The sequence below is a fragment of the Macaca mulatta genome, chromosome 1 (assembly GCF_049350105.2).
Source record: "Macaca mulatta isolate MMU2019108-1 chromosome 1, T2T-MMU8v2.0, whole genome shotgun sequence".
NCBI lineage: Eukaryota > Metazoa > Chordata > Mammalia > Primates > Cercopithecidae > Macaca > Macaca mulatta.
This window is the reverse complement of record NC_133406.1, coordinates 192,657,258-192,680,213: the sequence shown is the minus strand read 5'-3', so window position 1 is coordinate 192,680,213 and position 22,956 is coordinate 192,657,258. Positions and strand designations below refer to the sequence as shown.

Below are 22,956 nucleotides of genomic sequence, written 5' to 3'. Positions count from 1 at the left end.
CCCAATCCCGTTGGCCAATTGAGCTCCATATTTCAACTACACCCTGAAAGTGGCGTTATTATTATTGCCCCATTTCATGGGTTAGGGGAGGTGGGAGGAGGGTGGCATCATCCTTGAAGGAGCCAGGACTTCTCTGTGTTTTTTTCTTCTTTACTATGTTGACCTTCATGGCTGGGCCAAGGACACAGACCACTGAGGAGCCTTAGGAGCCAAAGGGAGCTGCTGAGTAGAGCCTGGAGCTGGGGAAGCTGTCCTAACCCCATCCACGTGGAGGGGTCCTTGGTGACAGTGGTCGTTTGGCCCTGCCCGTTCTGCCCCACCTGGGCTCCCAGTTTAGCCATGTCCCAGCCCTATCCTCTGGGCTCAGCCCGGTGTGCTCTGCCTGGCTTAGAATAACCAATCAGCAGGGACCTCCTTCTAATTTGATTTTGGTTGCTGGGGAGGGGCATAGGCTCACACATACAGGTTAATGCTTTCGCTGCCAAGGATGGAACATTTCTGAGGCAAGTTCTTTGTTCTTTTGATCATTCATTCTTTCAATAAGCCCTTCCATTGGTCTCTTTGGCACTGTTCCCTGGGTTGACACTGGGGATAAAGAGGCAAGTTAGACCTAGCCCTTGACCTGGACCACCACCTCTAAGGAGGCAGACGTGGAGACCCATCATCACCGGCTGTGCTGGAGGACTGTGAGAAAAAACAAAGCCCAGGGTATGCAGAGCTGAATTCTAGGCCAAGAAACGTTCCTCTCAGTCAGCACGGTCATTCATTTGTTCCTTCAGCCAACACTCACTGACACCTGCTGGGCTCCATGGGCCTGGGCCCTGGGGAGGCAGAGATGACTCAGACCATTTTTAAATTTAAAAAAATCTCAGACCTTGAGGTGGTGGAGGATGGGCAGACACATTGAACTTTGAAATAGGTCATTGAAAAGAGAGTGGTAGGAAATTGGGGGGTGGGACGGTGCAACCACTTTCCTGGGGAGAAGAGTTAGAGTAGGGGCAGTGGGACAGCTCCTAGGACTTAGGCCTTGAAGAAGGGAAAGGCTTTGACAACTTGGACCTGTGACGATGGGCTCCAGGGTAACCACATTTACCACCTGCCGGGTGTCCTAGACAATTCTTATTTAAACAATCAGGGTTTTAGTTGAATGGATATATCAATTATTGGCTGACTTTTGTGTTTATTATGTAATACTCTTTTCACTAAAGGTAATATATGTTCAAACTTTCTAACATTTGATTACTTTGATCAAACTTTTTGGAAGAAGAAATTAAATAAGAATAGACCATTTTTTAGACCACATGTTCTGATTTCTGATTCAGAAGCATCATTTCTATACTTATATCCACACAACCAGGGTCTAGTTTGACCCCTCTGCCCAATCGCAATGTGTCTCAGAAAAGATTCTGTCCTCAGTCATCTCCCCAGAAGCAAGGTAGAGGTGGGTTGGGGCTGAATAAGAAAAGAGCCCTCACCAGGTAGATGACTGGGTGGAGTTAGCATTTGCAGCTTGAAATGACCCAGACCTCAAGAAAGTTCAAGATTCAGGGTGTCTTGGCTATATTCATGGTTAAGGACAAGGGATTTTGAATCAGCTACAGCTGGGTTTAGTTCATTGCCCAGACACATATGTCTGGACAAGACAATTAACTAATGTACCTATGCCTTGTGTAATTTCTGTAGGATTATTGGCAACATTATATGAGATAATGCCCTGTATCTGGCATTTAGTGAAGACTCGAGGAAAGGTGACTAATAAATGAATAGTAGTAGTTGGAGGACCTCAAGTCTGCAATGGATATAACTTTTGCAACCAGAACCTTCACAGCCCTTGAGATCCTGTTACCACCAGGACTGTCATCCAGCTCTCCCTCCCCACTTACAAATCATACCCACCTGAGCAGGTGTGATCAGGGGCCAGAAGCTGAAGTGCTCAAAAATCCTAATACCACTCTGAATGAAGACAGTGTCAGCCCTGGGGCTGCCATGTGAGGATCTGAGCCTGCCCCCACCCCATCCCCGCTAAAGCCAGCAGCACCTATTTGGTTTTGTACTTCGGAAGAGACCTAGAGCTCTGCTTCCTGCCCAGGGTCCCTGCCCCTTTAAAAGACCCTGTCTTCTCATCTTCATTCTGCTGGTTCTATCCATTACCCCTGAATGGAAACTGAAGCTTAATTTTTCATGCTTGAAGCCATTAACACTCTGGGCCCTTGACAGGAAACACAGCTCAGCTTTAATTAGCCACAGCAAGCTCCCTGCATGAGCTTCTAGCACAGCCCAGGGACTTCAAAGATAAAGGCTTCTCCATTCTCACTAATCACAGCTATTAATGAGCCAATCAAGGCAGACTAGGGCCAAGGCAGGCAGCTCTCTTAGTACCTTAGGCAGATAGCTCTGTCCTGATGCCAGGAAGCTCCTCTCCCTGCAGAGCTGGAGTCTGGTGTCCTTGGGAGCAGAATGACTGGGATTTGATGTCCCATCTGGGTTGGGACCCCAGCTCTGCAGCTTATCTGCTGTGAGTCCTAGGACTGGACAAATGTCCTTTCTGAGATGCTTTCTACAACAAAAAATAATAATGCTATTTTCATGAGGAGCTATTATTATAATGGGAATATAGGTCAGAGATTCTCAAACTTGAGCATGCTTCAGAACCACCCTGAGGCTTCATTAAATCTCTTGACTGGGCTCTACACTGACTTTCTGACTCAGGCGTTCTGGGAGGAGTGATGTGCAAGAATCTGCGTTTTTAACTTGTTCCTAGATGATTGTGATGATGCTGATTTGGGGACTACATTTGAGAAGCCCTACTCCAGACTACATGAGGGGTTGTACAAATGTGAGCTATTACTTAAAGATTTTTATTGTATTTCCCTGAATAAATGTCTCCTCACCCCTTTCCTTAACCTATCTATGTCTGCTATGACAGTTTCTAGGAGCTTCCCATCTGGGCTATCAATACTTGGACACACCAGCATTTGTCACTGTGTGGTGCCCTGATAGTGTAAAATAGTCCAGGTATGCTCAGTCTTAGGCAGAAATGGGCAGGACCACTTCTTTGCCCAATCTTGGTACCAAGATTCCAAATCCTGACATTGACATCTTAAGTCTCCAGCATCTTCTCTGGAAGGACAAATGCATTGGGACCTCTGATTCCAGAGAAAGCAAAGAGCATGGAGCCTTTAGAAGTCTTTTGGGAAATGAACTGCATGGTGGAGGCTGGGAAGATAGAAATGTGCAGAAAGGAAGGTATTCATCACTCGAGGCCATGCTTCTTTCACCTGAGCATTACAGTGTGGGGAACATAAACAATGGGATGGTGGTAAGACAATGCATGTGGTTTAGGGGGGATTGATGAGAAATTTCTACTGATGGCCTAACTAATGTCTAACTAAAGTCCTTCCTGCCACATTCTGCTGTTTCCTTAGGCAACAGGGACACATACTCATACTTATTTCAACTACTGCCTCCTGCTTGCAACACCTGACAGCATGACTCAGAGTCACACTGAGCTTCTGGCTTTAGAGACAGGCTTTTGTGGTCAAAGAGTATAACAGTTCATGGACTTAAGATGTTGAGTTTCAGTTGGGGCTGTCTTCTCCGGGTCCTGACCCCTCATGCTGCTCACTCTCACCTCTGTGCCTTTTCTCTGTTCCACCACCTCACATACCCTTCTTCCTACTCCCTCTTATTCACGTCTCATTCAGCTTTCACCACCCACCTCAGATTTCTCAGAGAGCTTGTTCCTGAGAACAAGCTTGTTTTTGATGATCTTTGCTTTATAGATAGCATATCTCAAAGTGTGTGCCCAGGGGCTCTGGGGGATGTTATTATAGAAGCTCTAATGCAACTGAGGTGTCCCTTGGGAATGTTAGGCTAGGTAAAGTAAGTCTGGTGTCTTCTCTGCAGGACTTCTCAGAGCCTTGAATATGCGACTGTGGTTCGGGAAACTTAAGAGAGATGCTTAACAAGCAGCATTTTCTAAACATGTCACCACAGTATGCATAATGTACTCTTTTCCCCACAGAGTGGGAAATGCTTTGATGTGGAGGAAGTAGGCCCTGAAGGACAGATGACTTTAGAAAAGCTTCAGAGTCCAGCCAACTTGGGTTCCAATTCCAGAACTTACATCTCTTTGAGCCTGTCCTTTCATCTGTAAAATGGAGATAGTGGTCCTTACATTGGAGAGCTGTTGCAAGATTTATGTGAGATGACATGAGAAGTGCCTAGCCTGGAGTGAGGTATACAGTAGGGGCTCAATAAGTGTGTACTTTCTCCTCCTTTTGCCTTTCCTAGTGAACTTTTACAATCTGAATGAAGAATGAACTGTACAAAACAGGACGTGTTGCACGTACTTGGCATATGAGAGTGAAGCCAGTCAGGTGCACAGGGTTGGAGGAATAAAAGCTTGTAAGTGACCAGTACAGTCCAAGCAGGCTTCCTGGAGGAGGCGGGTCTTTGCTGGGTCAGATTCCAAAGATAAGTTCTCCAGCAAAATCCTGGGGAGGGGGAGGTAGGGAGCTTTGAGAACTGCATCTCTCTGTGAGCAAGCTATGGCAAGAATTCTTCTCTTTATTTTCTTTTTCCACCCTGGAGGCCTACTTCCCCACCAAATCCAGCTGACGCAGCACTTGTCTTCCCCTCCCACAGCCTGAACTTAGCCAACATCTCAAGTTCGCAAGGTGTGAACCTCAGAGTTGGGCCCTCCTGGCTTGTGGAAATTCGCTCAGCAAGGCCTGTCTGGCTGCCTGCAGAAGCATTCTGCGCTAGTGCCCTCTGGAAGCTCTGGGCAAACAGGTCACCAGACTCAAACAATCTGGGGTGCTGCCTTTGGGCCTACATACCTTAACCTTGTCCACAGGTTGAGGGGAAAGAGACAGATTTGTAGATTTTCTTTCCGAGACTCTTTATCACCTCCTGTTTCCTGGTCCCCAGCAACCAACCATTTCAGGAAACCTCACTTTGAACCTCACTTTGCTCCTAGGTCCTTTAATCTCTGTAATATACCTAAAACAAGCATTATAATTCCCATTTTAGGGATGAGAAAACAAAGTCTCGGTTAGCTTGAAAACAAGCCTGTTTGGTCCAAAGTCCAAGCTTTCTCTGCTGATGCTATGAAGCCCTGGATTTCCCTTAGTGCCTTTTATAGTTAATCCGGCCTGTCACCACCTCCAGAAAGCCTTCCTAGTCATCACTCAAGGCCACGCTCATATCCCCTTCACCTGAGCGTCTACAGTTGGAACCACATTGCGCACCTTCCTTTAATCCGTATTTCTGGGCAGAAAAGGACTGAGTTAATGTTCTGCCACTGTATCCTAGTTCTTGGAATAGCACACGTATTAATCTTCATCGAGAGAAGGAACAAAGAAGTATGATTTTTGAGACTACATGGACGTATCATGTACTTTGCCTCCCTGTCAGTCCTGAGTCACTCAGTCCACAATTCTTCACCCTCCTCTTAAACCATACATGGGTGTTTCTGGGCTGGGCTCACAGGTACTCACTGACTCGACTTTCCAGCACATCACTTGGTTTACCCTCCTGCACATCTGTTTGCTTCTCAGGTTTCGTCAAGGCCTCCAAATATGCATGAGCAGACCCCTGTGGCTGGACCCACTCAGGAGGGGCCCTGTAAGATCTCGGCTCCAATCCTCTCCCCATGAACTAGCTGCAGTTCGGCGTGCCTGCCTTAGACCCACCACCCACCAAAACTCCCTTCAGTGATTAGCGGAGGTGGCAGGGAAATTATGAAAACCATGTGACAGGTAAATGGCTGTTTCTACAACTTTCTTAAATTTCAAAGGGAGAACAGAATGCTTTGCTCCAGCATGCGGGCTGGGAATTCAGGCTTTGCAAGTGCTTTCCAGAACACACAGGGAAGAGCAGACCTAGTAGGATTCTGCATTTCCCTTAAGTGGAGTCCAGCTGGGCCTCTCTGCCTGCAGGACTGAGCCTGTTCATAGAATGGGCTTCATCCAAACATGATGGCTTTGTTCCCCTGTGTGAAGATGAGACATGCAAGTGAGTTCTGAATAGAAAGAGCTTCTTCTCTCAAACCCCAGGCTATTGTAACTTTAAAATATATGTCAAATCTGACTCTTTTGGATTTTGTTTGTTTGTTTGTTTTTGAGATGGAATTTCACTCTTGTCGCCCAGCCTGGAGTGCAGCATGATCTCTGTTCACTGCAACCTCCACCTTCCGGTTTCAAGTGATTCTCCTGCCTCAGCCTCCCGAGTAGCTGGGTTTACAGGCACTCGCCACCACGCCCGGTTAATTTTTGTATTTTTAGTATAGACAGGGTTTCACCACGTTGGCCAGGCTGGTCTCGAATTCCTGACCTCGTGATCCCCCCACCTTGGCCTCCCAAAGTGCTGGGATTAGAGGCGTGAGCCACCATGCCTGGCCAATCTGACTCTTTTCACCATTCACATCACTACCTCCTAGATCCAAGCCACTATTGTCTCTTGCCTGGTCTGCTGCAGTAAGCTCCTAACTGGCCTCCCTGCTTCCAGCCTTTCACTATGCAGCAGCCATGGCGTCTTCTTGCCATTATAAATCAGATCATGTCCCTCCTATGCTTAAAACCCTCAAACAGATCACTCAAGCCCAGGAGTTCAAGGCTGCAGCGAGCTGTTATGGTGGTACTGCACTTTAGCCCGGGTGACAGAGCAAAATTTTGTCTCTAAAAAAACAAAACAAAACAAAAACTCTCAAATAACTTCCAATTGCAATCTTTACCATGCCTTAAATCACCTCTCTTGCCTGTCTTCCTATTGTCACATCTTCCACTCTGCCTTGTTCTCCATGATCCAGCCGCAGTAGCCACTTTCTTGTTCCTTGAACAAATTAACCTTAGTCAGTCACTTTTGCCTTTGTACTCATCTGGAAAGCTTCTTCCAGATCCTTTCAGGGCTGGCTGCTTTCATAATTCAGGCTCAAATATCACTTACTGGAGAGGTCTTCACTGGCCATTCTACAGAGTAGCCTCTGTTATACCTGCTGTTCTATTGTTTTTGCACTAATCATTCCTATGCCAAGAAATTTTGTGTATTTGCTTCTGTATTTCTTTTCTGGTATCTCCAGCTACAGTCTAAGCTCAGTGATGGCAGAGATGATGTTGGCTCTCTTTGCTGACATATCCCCAGTGCCTCTAGCACTCCTGGTGCTGAACACTTGATAAATAAATATCTGTGAATGATTGCATGGAGTGGCATCTCAGCATACAAAACCCTGTGGGAGAAGGCCTTTGTGGGCTTTCTGGGTGAGCCACAAATGATGGGTAGGATTTTCTAGGTGGAGAGAATCAGAGAAGGTATCCCAGGAAGCAGACTTGGCAGGGAGCATGAGTTGAAGGGTTGGAAGGAGAGAAGAGTACAAAAGAGTACCGCAGCAGCAGGGAGGCTGAGTGCGCAGCAGAGATGGAGATAAGGTTAGTTCTGCACCTGGGCCAGAGGCAGGGGTGGGGGACACAGGTGGCAGGGAAGGGGCAGGTTCTGGATGCCCTTGAAGGCCAGACAGGAAAGCTCCTTGTACCTTTTCCCTCTGCCCCCTGCCCACCCCTGCATGGTTTCCAAATCCATTCCCTGCATCTTTCTTTTCCGCAGGCATATGGTATTATTTCCAATTGAAAATGTAGATGGGAGCCACAGGAATTTATAGAGTCACATAATATCCGCATCAGCAAGTGGAAATGAAACTCACCTCTACTGAGGCTGAGCAATGTCCTTGCCAATACGGGGTCCTTGCCAATACAGTTCACATAGAGAAGCCAGGGCAGAATTTGTCTGGATGGGTAGGAATAGCAAATCATAGAATCTTTGCCCACAAATGGGCTTAAATGGAATCCAGCTACAGAATCCTTGAGTCACATGCTTTCAGAACAGTGCTCTGCAGACTCACAGAGGCCATCTGGTCCAACCTCCTATGCCCTTTGGCCTCTTGTCCAAAAACCATCAGTTGCTCCTGGCACACCTCCAGTGATGGAAAGCTCCCTGCTCATGTCACCAGATGGCCCTGACTCTCAGAAAGCCTTCCTTTTCTTCATACTGAAATGGATCCAGTTTCCCTAGAATCCTCCTCCCCAGACTTCTCTCTGTTTCTGGGGCTGCCCACTCTGCCCCCAGGCAGCATGGTGGTATATAATGGCAGCTGTCACATCCTCCAGAGCCTTCTGGCCAGACCCACACTCTGGGCCTTCCACTGCCTCTTCAGTGTGGCTTCTGGGCCCTCCTCATGCTGAGCACCTCCTCCAGACTTGCCCTCCTCATCATCACTCTGCTTCCATTGCTTTGAGGAACATCTTCAAAGCAGGGTGCCAAGTGCCCCTGGAGGCATCTCCTACTTCGAGACCACACACATCGTTGCTGGTGGGAATATACCATAGTATAGCTGTTGTGGAAAACAGTATGGCAGTCACTCAAAAACTTAAATATAGACCCAGCGATTCAACTTTTTGGTATGTACTCCAAAGAATTAAAAGCAGGGACTCAGACACTTGTTTTTGCAGTGAGATTGAGACACTTGAGATTGCAGTGTTATAGTCAAAGAGTTGAAATAACCCAAATATTCATCGGTGGGTAAATGGGTAAATAATATGTGTATATACATACAATGGAATATTATTCAACCTTAAAAAAGAAGAAAATCTATCATGTGCTACTACATGGATGAACCTTGAAAACATTATGCTAAATTAGCTAGACACAAAAGGACAAATATCATGTGACTTCACTGTTATGAGGTACCTACAATAGGCAAATTCATGGAGACAAAAAGTAGAATGGTAGTATGTGTGTGTTGAGGGATAGTGAACAGGGAGTTGTTGTTTAATGGATACAGAGTTTCTGTTTTGAATGATGAAAAAGTTCTGGAAATGGATGATGGTGATGGTTGCACAACATTGTGAATGTAGTTTTTTTTGTTTTGTTTTGTTTTGGTTTGTTTTTTTTTTGAGAGACAGGATCTCAGTCTGTCACCCAGGCTGGAGTAGAGTGGTGGGATCATAGCTCACTGTAGCTTCAAAATCCTGGGATCAAGTGATCCTCCCACCTTAGTCTCCTGAGTAGCTGGGACTACAGGCATGCACCACCATGCCTTGTCTGGCTAATTTTTTTTTTTTTAGTAGAGATGGAGTCTTGTTATGTTGACAGGGTAGCCTTGGAACTCCTGGGCTCAAGCAATCCTCTTGCCTCAGCCTCCCAAAGTGTTGAGATTACAGGTGTGAGCCTGCCTCAGTCTCCCAAAGTGCTGGGATTATAAATATGGTAACTTTTTAGAGATATATTTACCTTAATAAAACAATTTTTTTAAAAGGCCACACGTATCTACCCTCTGTTTCTTGCCAAACATCAGTCAAACACCAGGCATTCATAAGGTGCCTACTAAGCACAGAGCCTGTCTTACACACTGTGGGCTGATGTGACTAGCAGTAGGTACTGCCCCTGTTTACACTCACAATAATAACCAAGCACTAGGTTAAGCAATTAACAAGGATTCCGTTATGTAATCCACACAGATTTCTCAAGTAACTGTCATTGTACCAATTTGATAAATAGAACTGAGGCGAAGTAGCTTGCTTAAGATTACACAGAGATGAGCTCAGGATTTAAATGTGAATATCTCATTCTAGAGGCTAGGTTCTTAATCATTATACTTGCCTATTTCTTGAAGCAAACATGGGAAATGCTTAAGAGCAAACACACACACACACACACACACACACACACACACACACACACACCCCTGAGATGGTTCAATGGGTGAAACGTGCACAAAGGTTTCTTATAGAAGGGAGTGGCCATAACTCCATGAATGGATGACTTCTCTCTCATCCCCTGATCTTTCCTCAGTGAGTATTTGTTGAATGGTGCCTGTTGAATGAGCATTGGTGTGTCCTAAAGTCAGATTTCCTGAAGGAGGGGGTCTTTCAGCTGGGTCCCTTGGTCTGGGGAGAAGAAAGGAAAGAGCAACTCAACCTGGACTTTGTCTGGAAGGCTAGGCTGACCTCCAGGCTGGGCTTTCGGAAGCTTGTGTCCGTGTGCCCTCCTCCATCCCCAAGATTCCTTGCTGATGGAACCTATAGCATGGGCTGAGCATGTCGGTTCCCTGCCCAGCTAGATGGGCATTGCTGGCAGTAGGTCCCCTGTCTAATCCTCTCTGTGCCCAATGCCCAGCCGGGAGCTGGCACAGAGTCGGTGCCCTGTGATTTTTCATGGAACAGAAGAACAAAGCAGGGTTGGAGAAACTCTACAGAAGAGTTCAGCCATGAGGAGCTCTTCTTGTTCAATTCTCCTTATTTCCCTATAATTAGAACAAATTCTCTGTTAGCTCAGTTTCCATTCCCAAAGGTGGGAGGAATTCAGGAAACTTCTCCCAAGATGCCGAGCCCCATTCTCAGTCTGACTGTCTAGACATATGACCCCCAGGCTGCCCTTGGCATGATCTTGCTCAGAGCTGGTGGGGGCTGCAGCAGCAGCTGGGGCACATTACGTCTGGGGCTGGCAAGGCGTCCATTCTGGGCTGAGGAGTCCTCATTTTGGAGGAAAGCAGCCCTGACTAAATGGCTGAGGCACATACCTGGCTGGCAGTCGCTTGTGCACATGAAGGCTGGGCTACTGCTGCAATGCACAACCCCATGGGGCACAATTCACATGGAATACAGAGTGGACAGTGTTCCCTGGAGTTGTGTATTGCTGCTGTACTGGGGCAGAAGTGAGGCTGCTGGGGACAGGCATATCACCGGGGCCATCTCCCAGCTATATGTGAGCCTGATGTCCTCAGAGCTCTGTTGCCTGCCCAGGATTTCTCTGTTCTGTGGCCTTGGATCTCCCATTGTTTGCACTGCGTGTTACTTGGATTTAACTTCTCTTGCCTCCAACTGAACAATCCAGAGTTAAGAAGGAGTAGAGGACAGATCAGAATCCAGACCTCAGTGATCCACTTCTTAGCTGTGTGACCCTGGAAAAGTTATTTGGCCTCTTGGAATTTCAACCTTCTTTGTGAATTGCAGATAGTAGAACTTACCTTCAGAGTTCTTACAAGTATTAAATGAAATAATATTAATAAAGTGCTTAGAACACTGTCTGGCACATAATAAGTTTTATATAAGTGTTGGTTAAATGAATACAAATTTATGTAAGTCAGTCAAGTTCTATCCTAGAACTTGTAAGGTGGTAGAAAAATGATTGTGTGATAAGTGAATAAATGAAACCTGAATCTGCATCCTAAGCTTACCAGGAACATGTGATGTGGCTTTGGGTAAGTCCTATGCCCTCTCTGTGACTTCCTTACCCATTTGTACAACTGGGATCTGTGACAAAATAATCCTGAAAGTCTCTTCCAATTTGAAATGCTACAACGCAAAAGTTTGTAACACTAGATCCACCATCCTCCATCAGTCAGCTCTAGTCTTGATGTAGTTCATTCCCAGCTGCTCTCTGATGCACAGGCCTGCAACCTAGAAGATCTGGACCTTCTGTGCTGCATAACTCAGGCCCCATGGACATGACTGGGCCAGGGACTATAATGACAGATCAGTTCTGGAAAACAGTAAGGCAAGCAGAGTGCCCCAGAAGACCTACCACTGAAGTGGCCTCAGGGAAGAATTGAGAGAAAAGGGCAATGGAAAGCTGGCATTGGAGGTTTCTTGATCCTGGGGAATTTAGAGCCACTGCAAACAAAGTGAATTATTCAAAAATAGGAATTTGCTTCTCCTCTCAGCCTCAATAGACTGCCTCTGCAGGGAGAGAGGTTTTGGCTTAATTTGGCCAAGCTCACAGTTGAACACATTCCTCTTTTGGTTCCCAGGGCTCAGAACTAGTCTCGTGGGGGGATGGAGGTGCCACGGGAGAAATTAGAAGATGGTCTCTTCAGATGTCCCCTACATAGACATATAATGTGCCAAATAAATGTGGAGGGGGTCTCCTTGATCATCATATGGCATTTGTGGCTTAGTAGGCCTCAGAGTTGTCTTGTGTGGTCCTTTTAGATGGAGAAACTGAATCCCATGGAGGAAAAAAGACCAGCTCAAGGTCATTCTGGAGCAAACTAAGTTAATGTCAGAGCCAAGGCTAGGGTCTCCTGACCCTAAAGTTCGCTGATTCCTATTCTTCAGACATGTAACTTCTGCACCAGCCACAATCAGCATAAACTAGTGCAATGAACAATTTTACATGCTGATATTTATTCAATACTCATTTACTAAGCCTTTGCATGTGCAGGTTTTGAACCAGGCATAGTCATGAACAAGGGTAATGCCTGAGATAGGACAGAGAGGAACCAGCTGCTTCACCTCCAGCTACTTAGGCAAGAACATTAGCAGTGTGAGAATAGATTCTTTCAAAGGAAAGAGCAGGGGGAAGGATGCACACCTGGCTAGAAGGCGGAAGGAGCAGAGGGCTGGGAATTGGAAAGCCACTCTCGTTTTCTATTTTCTCATTTTCATTTGTCTTATATCCTCTCCTTGGCTAAAAGAGGGATTAAGGCTCTCTCATTAGCCTGGGAACTCCCTCTAACTGGCTCTCTGAGTCACCCTCTCCTCTTCCAACCTCCAACATGTCCTCCCATTGAGTCTCCAGCCTCCAGCATGCCCTCCCATTGAGAACCAAGTTTTGGCATGCCCTCCCATTGAGAACCAAGTTTTGGCATGCCCTCCCATTGAGAACCAACTTCCAGCATGTCCTCCCATTGAGAACCAACCTCCAGCATGCCCTCCCATTGAGTCTCCAGCCTCCAGCATGTCCTCCCATGGAGTCTTCAGCCTCCAGCATGTCCTCCCACTGAGTCTCCAACCTCTAGCATATCCTCCCATTGAGTCTCCAGGCTCCAGCGTGTCCTCCCACTGAGTCTTCAACCTCCAGCATATCCTCCCATTGAGTCTCCAGCCTCCAGCATGCCTGCCCATTGAGTCTCCAACCTCTACCATGTCCTCCCATTGAGTGTCCAGCCAGTAGCATGCCTTCTCATTGAGTCTCCAAGGTTTAGCATGAGCTTCTATTGAGTCTCCAGCCTCCAGCATGCCTCCCCATTGAGTTTCCAGCCTCCAGCATGCCCTCCCATGCAGTCTCCAATAGATGGCCTCCCATTCAGTCCCCAACAGCAAGACTTCTCAATGAGTGGCCCCCTGGCTTTCCCCAGCCCAGATCCTACTTGGATCAAGCCACATCATATCCCACCTAAGGTGTTACTGAGCTCCTTGTCTCCAGCCCCCACCAGTCTTGTGATTCCTGCTTACTGGTTCTAGAGTGGCCTTTATGAAGCCAAACAATCTTTAGGAACTGAGTTTTGTAGGAATCTGACATTGCTTCCAATTCTCTTCAGAGCTGTTCTGGGACACGTACAGCCAGAGAGGGTCTGTGCGGCCCCAGAGGTCAGAGTTAAGACCAGTGGGAGGAGCACAGGGGGCAGGTTTCAGCTCTGGAGGAGGTAGCACAGCTACCAGTCAGAGGGTCTACTATTGTAACAGGCTGCTCTGGAGCAGAGAAAATGGGGTATTAGTGGTTTTCCCCATCAATAGAGGTGTATGAGCAGGGGTTTGAGACCTCTTTTCTTCCTCCAAAATTATACAGAGTTCTTAGGCATCAAATACAGGTGTCGAATTCCAAACCAGGAACCAAGATTGTAAACACTCCACTGCACTATCTCTATTTCCATGTCTGCATCCCTTCTTGGGCTGGGAGCAATTTGAGAGCTTTTGTGGTTGGAAATAAGCATGTGGGTCTGATTCATCTCCAGAGCCTAGCACTTGCTAGGTTCAGTAAGCACTTGCTGAGTGAATGAATAATGTGTGAGCTTCTGAGATTCCGGAATTACTGGGCCTGGCCTCTGCAGCTGAGGAATGGCAGGGACTTGGTGTGGAAAAAAGGCTCCCCTCTGGCTGCCAGTCTCTGAGAACTCCCTACTTCAAAGGACTTGTAGATAAGAAGGGCTTTCTGGGGTAAGTGAGATCCTGCCCCACCCCTCCCCTCCCCTCTCCACATACACACCAAATGTGCACATGAAAATCTAGCTTTCTTATCTGCCTAGGCTCAGATTTGGCACCCTGGGGCTTAAAAGGCTAAGGGAGGGAACTCACAGTCCATCCAGACGTCCTTAAAGGCCTCCAGCTGTGGACCACAGGACATTGTTCCTTCTGAGGTGCCAGTTCCAACTTCTACCTGCATGGATGTGTGAGGCCCTGCAGAATGGGAATGGAAGAGGCTGCCTGGAAATAGGAAAGGCAGAGAATATCAATGAGGGCAGCAGAACTGGCTGGAAGGATTCCAGGAGAGGGAGAATGAAAGGGGATAAATAAGGCAGAGGTTCTCACTTTTGGAGGGGAATTCCCTAAAGAGAACAGAGGCCTTAATTCACTTGTGATGAGCCAATGATTGGAGATGGATGGTTGAATGGATGACTGGAATGAATGGCGGTCCATTCAAGGACTTCTTGAAAGTTTCCTTAGACTCTGTGCCAAGAGTCATACCCAGCGTCTGTCCCCAACGAGCTCACAGTAAACAGATGGGTGAGACCACAGTTGTAATTCAACATGTGGACAGACCTTGAAAGATGGAAGGGGTGTGGCTACAGGATGAGGACAAGGTTGAGCCAAATTCTCAAAGAGAGTTCAGAGGTCACTCCCCTAGGATTTGAGAAGCTCTGGACATTTCATGAACCACTTTGAGGTAAAATTCAAAATGGCCAAATATCTTGGTTGGTGTTAAATTTATGCTTTCTTAAATTGGGCTTTGGTATGGATAAGATATAGTATTAGGATAAATATCTAATGCATGCGGGGTTTAATACCTAGGTGATGGGTTGATGGGTGCAGCAAACCATCATGGAACACGTTTACCTATGTAACAAACCTGCATGTCCTGCACATGTATCCTGGAACTTAAAATGAAATTAGACTAAAAAAAAGATATAGTAGGCATAAAAATTCATGAAAAGCTTATGGAAGAAAATTAAAAATAGAGAAAACCATATTCTTAATGTAATTTGTTTGAGTGTGAATTGAAAACTTGAATGGGAAGGGTACTCTCTGTACATTATTTCATTTAATACACTTCATATGAGAATTATTACACACACTTTTCATATAGGAATGCTTGGGTTCAGGGAGGTTAAATAACTTGTTCACAGTTCCACGGCCAAAGTGGCAGAACTGAGATCTGGTGCTACAGCTCTGACTTGGAAGCCTGCTAAGCTCTATTATACCACAGGGATCTTAAGATCTATCTCAGCAGAAGGACTCCTGAGTACAACTCCTGGAATTCCCGAGCCCACGGAACAGAGCTTGGAAGCTTTGAGTCTGAACAAAGACCTGGAGGCAGGAGAACCAGGGGTGAGCTTGGTGGAGTAGTTACTCTTCATCATGACAGAGGAGAGTGTTTGCTTAAGGGAGGGGAGGGAGCTGACGTTAAGAGGGGAATTTGGGTGTGTGCATTGGGGGCTTTGAACATGAGACCAAGAGCTGCTCACACTTTGCAATGCTCCTAGTATACAGTTAACACCAAATAGCTATTTGTTGGAAATACTTGCAAGCCAACAAAATGCAAAAAAAGCTTGTAGGGGGAAAAATGAGATTTGAGTTATTTCAATTCTGTTTCTGCTGTTCCTATGAACAGAATTTATAACAAGGCCTTTAAATATTAGTTAACATTTATTGACTACTTACTTTGTGCCAGTCACTGTTTTAATAACATTACTTGAAGTAACTCATGTGTCCTCACAACAATCCTATGAGGTAGGTACTGCTATGAACCCATTTTACATATAAGGAAATGGAGGTAGCCTTGGACAAATGACATATGTTCTCAGGGTCCCGGTTTTGCATCCATTACATAGAGAAATGAACTATATGAAATTGCTCATGTATGCATGGCCAACACACAGTTGGTATGCAAGAAATGTTTGTTGAATTTCAGTCTGACATGAGTTTGACATGAGTAATGAAGTGACAAGGCCAAGGTTTTCTGACTCTAAACTTTGGTTCCTCTGCCACCCCATTCCTCATCCCAAGGGTTTTGCACATCATAGGTGAGCATTAAATGTATGTTAGATGAATTCCAGGGTCCACTTGGGTGTGGTTGCCTCCCTGCACTTGACCCACAGGAAGGATGGGTTGGGCTGTCCTGAGTTGGGAAGTCCCCTCCTGCAGACAGACACTGCTTCCCTGACTCACAGGGCCTGATCTCCAAATGGAAAGTTTTCAGGTAGCCTCTGGGGACAGGTGGTGGGCATCCCCGGACAAAGTTTTTCTTTCCTTTATGCTTGTGTCAGCCCTCGGGCAGGGTGGATCCCCAGCTCTCTGGGTGGTATGTGCAAGACCGTATCAGCTTGTCTGAGAGCCAAGTGTGGATGAAAAGCGAATGTGTCTCACATTGCTGGGTGGGTGTATAGCAGCTTGTGTTTGTGTTAGTGTGAGCCAATCAGTCTTCATCCCCATTTCCTCCTAGATGTGGATTATCTGATCCTTCAGAAAAAAAAAAAAAAAAAAAAAAAAAAAAAAAAAAATTCACTCAGCTGAAGAAACCCAGGCTGGGAAGTTCTGATTGTGGGTGTTTGGCCATGGGTGTCCTGCACGTGCTCTTTGCAGGGAGATCTTTTCTCTAACATCCACTCCTTTCTGAGATTGCTGCAGAACTGGTGACAGGACCCTTAGGGTCACAATATCTGCAAAGGCTCTGGCTTTAGATGGGCCCTGTGGGGAGGAAACCGGGAGATGAAGCTAGTGCTGTGTGTAGGTCTCTGGGGCAGGGAGAGGACAGAGAGGGAGGGTGCAGTCAAGCAGATGAAGAAAGCCAGTGGGGGTTCCCGGGCCTTCTGTCCCTCCCAGCAGCATGGTGGCACAGTGAGAGGTGTGTTTGTCACATACGCCTAGGACTTGCTGAAAGGTTTTTAGTGCAGCGCTAACCAGGCAGGGACCCTGCTGCACTTGGAATGAGGGTAGGGGGTTGAGGATGGAGGTTGGGGGTTGGGATTTGGGTGTGGGTTTGGGGTGGGACACATTTTCATTTTTAGAGTCCGACTGCTGGCTGAGGTCTCAGCCTGGCTCTCAGTCCCTCTCCTGAGCCTGCTGAGGATGGATTCTAGGCCACCTTGGGGTGGGAGCGGTTCTCAGAAAAGCCTGGCTCACTGGACCTGTCAGATCCCCAGACCCTCCCCCAGCACTCCTTGAACTGCCTAGCTGGAGTATGTTTGCACAGCTGGGGATGGGGAGAGGAGTGGGTGGGGAGGGGCTGCCCTCTGGGACCTGAGGCTCTGGCCAGATCTTCTTCGGACAGTTGGAAGTAGCCCAGAATGATGGAAAGGGCTGTGTGGATCCATGAGTGGACGTGGAGCCATGGGGCTGCTGCTTTCCAGCAGCAGGTCGTGGAGCTTCCATGTCCTTATCTGTAATGTGGGGAGGATACCATACGTAGCAGTCTGTGGCGGGAGCTAAACCTAATCATACACATAAGGAACCAGCCTAACGCATGACACACAGTGGAGGCTAAAAATATGAGTTCCCTTTTGTTTCTTCTTTTCTTTCTAGTCTGTTTCTCCTGTTTTTCATTCTGCAGAATCATCGTTGATTATTCCTGTATACATTCACTGAGTGGCATTGGCAGCAGGCACTGTGGATGCCGTGGTGAATGAGACGGGCCCCAGCCCTCGGAGCAGCCCACAGACTCATGACAGAGACAGACAGATGAGGGCAATCCACACAGTGGGTAGGAACAGGGATGTCACAGTCCCTGGAGCAATGCTGTGAGGTACTTAGTATGATCACTCTCATTTACAGATAAAGCACTGAGACTTAGAGAAGTGAGTGAACCATGGCAGGATGCAATTTTCATTTAGCTCTGAGTGCAGGTTCCCAGCTGTTTCCTCAAGGCTCTTTGCCACTTCCTTAGGTGTCCTTCTTCCCTGGGCGTCCTCAGTTCCTCTCAGAGCAATGATCACCTGGGTCCTCATTATTTGTTTGCTGAGCTCTTGTCCCTACTAGACTAGAAGCCCTTCAGGAGCTGGAATCATGTCTGGACCGGGGGCCCAGCATAGGGTCTGGCACAGAGCAGGCATCAATGCCTGTTTGTTGAAATGGAACCAGTACAGAAGCACAACAGGGCAGTACTCCCCTCAACTTTGGCTCCCCAAGAGAGCGACGGGCAGAGTCTGTAATTGCAACAGTCACCCTTCCCTCTGGATTTGACCTCAGCAGCATGACCGCACCCTCGTTGGTCTGGGTCCTTCCCTCCCTCCTTTCTTCCTGGTCCCATCCACATCCAGGCCAACAGGATACTCAGGGCAGAATGCATAGTGGCCAGGCATGTCCAACCAAGTAGGCCAACCCAGGAGGTGAGGATGAAGTCCAGGGGAAGGAGAAATGCCTAAGAAGAGTTTGCATCTCCTAAAGCAGTAAGCAAAGGAGCTTAAGGAATTTAGGATTGGGACCAAGTGTTCAGAGAATAGGCGTAAAAAGCAGGAGGCTGAAAAAGCATGGGTCTGTCTGTTGTTAGCGTCTGAGTGGCTACTTCTCTTCCTTGTCAAAGCCCTGTACATGTTGCCCATTTGCTTGGGTCCCAGCAGGCCCTGAGGCCAAGGGAGCCTGGGAAGGAGCTACCCTGGCAAGGAGCTCTCCTGGGGGAGTGACTGACAGGTTGTCAGGCAGCACAGGCTCTTGGATGGGAACTTGGCTCTCGGGGCAGATCAGACAGCAGCTGAGATCCCAGGGTGAATTGGCCCTTGTGATGCTGCTGATGGATGCTCTGAGGCCTCCTCATCTGCCTCTGCTCTGTCTCTTCTGCACAACCCAGACCTCCATCTTGCCTTCTTATCCTCTCCCTATTTACTGGCCAGTGATGCGGTGGGTGGAAGAGCCAGTAAATCCATCAGGCAGGGGAGGCAGGAAGACTCAGACCATCAGTTCATGAATCAGCCCAGCTCTGGGGTTCCTGTCCATCGAACACAGCACAGCAGCATCTGGAGTCCGTGTCCCGGGGGCACTGTGGTAGGGAAGGAGAAGGCACCTCCAGGACCAGACAGACCCTGCTCAAATCCTGGCATCTCCACTCACCAGCTCTGTGACCTTGGGCAAGCAACTGGACTTCTCCAAGCCTCAGTATCCTCCTCTGTGGAATGGGGATAATAGAAACTGCCTTGCCTAACTCAATAGGTTGTTGAGAGGATCAAATGAGAGAAAGGGTTTCCAAATTGCTACCAATGGACATTACCATTATTGCCAACCATGCAGTGGGCTCAACCCAGAATCCAGCTCAAACTCAGGTCTCTTGACTCCCAGAATTTTGTTCTTGCCCCTGTACCAGACCCTCATATTAATCTAGCCTAGGTTTTAGCTTGGTCTGAAAGCAGAGGGATAGACTTGATGACCTTGGGTTGACCCTTTCTGGGTCTGCCTGATTCAGCTGGAGAGGTTGTAATAAGAATTGAGCCATGGTTACGTAAAACTGATTAAATGGCTGGTCAGTAAATGTGACTGTTGAAGTTGTATCTCCCAGTGAATTCCTGAACAGATCCCTAGAGACAGTGTGAAGGGTGTGTCTTTCTTGTGGAGCAGTGGTAGAGGTGAGGGGAGAAGGGGTGGGTATTAGGGATAAGGGAGGAGGCAAACATATACTCCAACCCTCAAGGAACTTGCAAACTCTTTGGAGATGTGGGACACCTATTTAAGAGATATTAGCTAAAAACACAGGGCATCCAAGATCTCATGTCTGGTCTGTTCATAATAGTGCCCCCAGTGCCTCATGCACATAGTCAGCATTCAATAAATATCTGACACATGAAGGAATAAGGTGAATGAATGGCACAATGTTTGTATGTTATCTGTATGCCCTTTGGGACTTTTATGCCCCTGGGAGATTTAGGTCAACATTGGTGTGAAGCTCAGATTGTCTGGTTATTCTGCAGGTGTTTGTCTTGCTTCTCTGTCCCTGCTCCTGGGGGTCTGCAGCACCGTTTGTGCCATGTCAAACCATAGACTCAGGCATAAAGCTTTGCCCTTCTCCTTTTTCCACAAAAATTTGATTGCACTAGGGATTTTGTCATGCTTTGTCACTTGACTGAATATTTGAGGGTGTCATGGGGAGGGATCACAGGTTTTGCCAACTTTATAGACTGCCCAGTGGATGTCTACCAGCTCCTTTCTCACTCCAACCTGTGGCTTTTCTTGCAGTGAGAACTACCAGTCTGCTTTCCCCAGTCTCAGAAAATTCCAAGGAATACAACATCCTCCATTTTTTTCCCTTCCACATTAATCTTCCCAAGAGGGTTCCGGGATCTTTGAGTTCCCAGACGAGTTCACTGAGAACAGTGAACCAGGTTCAGACTCAGAATAGAGAAGCCCTTTCTAACACAGAATTATCCAGATTGCCTGGAGGTGCTGCACTCCCTGTCAAAAAAGGTGTGCCAGCAGAGTGAGGTTGCAGAGGAGCCCCAGATGTGCAGATGAGGATTCTCAGGTACTGTGGGTTGGAAAGTATGTGAAGCCAAGGAACAGGAGAGCTGAGTTTATGGCCCCAGCTCTCTTAGTGACACTCACTAGGGGTCCGACTAAATTCCTACCTTTGTCTGTGCCTCACCATGTCCTACCTGTGTCTATGCCATCGTCTGTTTGCACAACAGTCTCCTGCACGGCAGGGGCTAGGCAGGTCTGAATGGGTGCTCACTTAGGGTCAGTCACAGCTCTAAGACACTGTGATTTCCTGGTATCTCAAGAGTGGAAGGTGATTTGTTTTTTCTGCAACAGGAATTGGGTGTCATGTTTGTGGGAAATTGAAAGTGAGTGACTGAATCTTCTTATCTTTCTGGCTCTGGGCCCAGCTGGGGCTCTGTCTGGCCCCAGCAGATGGGAAAGGGGCCTTGGGTGAGGGGAACTGGCCTCAGATCCTCCTCTTGTCTGTGGAGAAAATGAAGCAGGTTCTCAGCATCCTGCATGGAGTGGGCCCAGCCAGGTGGGGCTGAGCTTCTTGGCCTGTGGGGATAGAGGAAGGGAACAGCACAGAGCAGTGTGGCTTCTGTGTTGGGGGCTTGTAGGGAGAACATCTTCTGCATCTCTGTGCAGCCCAGGCTCAGGGAGGAAAGCACTGCTGTTGGAATGGGACTGGAATATGGATGGAACCTTCCTCTTACGATGCAGACTTCATGGGCTCTTAAAATCCAACTTAACAAGGCCCAGTAGGGTCTGCTCCCTGCCCCCTGTAGTGGATTTGTAGTGTGTCAAGTTAGCTAGGTTGGAACTGGGTTTTCCAGAGTTCCCTTCCCTGCATAGAGTCAGGTGTACAAAGGGCACAGGAGACATTTTGTGGGACATTTGGAAAGACATGAACAGCAGTAGTATTCTTTGACACTCGGAAGGGCAGTGCATGGCCCTAATCATTGGTGCAGTCACACCTGTTGGCATGGGAAAGCAGCTGGGCCTGCAGTTCCTCCACCTCCTGCGGTGTTTTCCTTTGGCTCTTCTCCTCCTGCCCTAAGGATGTGTTTAATTCCATGGTGAAAAGCTGCTTCTCATGGAGGCCACCCTTACAGCCCAAGTTGGGACTTTGGAGTTAGTGAGACCTTCAGGATTCCATCTTCACATCCATCTTTCCTCTAATTGTCTGCCCTTGTGACTTCAGGCCCCAGCATCAGACCCAAGAAAACAGCCTCAGATAGATGGTTAAACCACCCCCCACAGCTGCATCAGGTCAAATCCTGGAATAAAGCCCTTATTATTCTGATCACCCCTAGCAGTTCTGCTTCTCTCATTAAAACTTGGCCAGCACCTTGCCTCTCCAGGATCCTCTTGTGCTATTCTCCCTGGTGTTCCCTGCATGCCAGCTGCTCTGGCCTTCTTTTCTTTTCTTTTTTTCTTTTTCTTTTTTTTTTTTTTTGAGATGGAGTCTTGCTGTGTTGCCCAGGCTGGAGTGTGGTGGCACAATCTCAGCTCACTGCAACCTCCGCCTGCTGGGTTCCAGCGATTCTTCTGCCTCAGCCTCCCAAGTAGCTGGGATTACAGGCACCCACTACCAGGCCTGGCTAATTTTTGTATTTTTAGTAGAGATAGGGTTTCACCATGCTGGCCAGGCTGGTCTCAAACTCCTGACCTCAAATTATCCTCCCACCTCGGCCTCCCAAAATGCTGGGATTACAGGCGTGAGCCACTGCGCCTGGCCTGCCCTGGTCTTCTGTTTGTTTATTTGTTTGTTTCCTTGAACATGTGAAGCTCCTTCCCACTGCAGAGCCTTTGTATGCACTAGTCCTTCTTGCTGGATGTGATCCTCCACACTCCTCTGCCGAGCAACGCCTGCTCATTCGGCAGATCATAGGTCTGTTTTCTAATGGTGCTAAATGTCTCTCTCTCTCCCTCTGATAGACTTTTGCAGGTTTGTGGTTTTTTGCATGTATGTGCATATAGGGTGTGGTCGTGTATATTATGTCTGTCTCCCCAGTAGACCACAATCTTCAAGTAGTCACGGGCCACCAGACTACATTCACATCATATAGCCCAGCCTAGGATAGTGGTTGACACGTGGTAGTTCTGTAGTGATAAATTATTTAATAATTGAATGAAAGATAGAATAAGAAAACAAAGGAAAAAGGAAAGAAAAGAAGAAAGAAGAGATAGGATAGAAGGAAGAAAGAAAGAAGGAAAGAGATCCTATTCATCACCTAATTTCTAGCAACTATCGCTTCCCTAGAGCGCCTTCTGGGACAGGCTGGGCAGAAGCCTCTCTGTGTCTCCATTATACATTCATTCTTACACTGAATTTTGAGTTTGTCTTGGTTTCTTTTCTCCTAACTAGACTGTAAGCTCTCTGGGGTAGGGACTGAGTCTGGCACAGGGCAGGAGTGCAATGAATGTGTGAACTTGTGAAAAGTCTGGGTATTTTAGCATGCCATTCCAACTCTTTTACCATCAAACTCTGGCTCACCTTTGGGCTCATCTCTTCCTGTCCCCAAACTCTTCCTTGTTCCCTGAACAAGTCACATTCCCTCCA

General features: G+C 47.3%; 1 protein-coding gene across 2 annotated transcripts in view; it reads left to right on the top strand.

Annotated features, from left to right (window-relative positions):
• Nucleotides 1-22,956, top strand: part of LOC106998463 (selection and upkeep of intraepithelial T-cells protein 1-like) — a 215,810-nt gene that overhangs the window by 26,506 nt on the left and 166,348 nt on the right. The gene's annotated exons all lie outside the window — the stretch shown is intronic.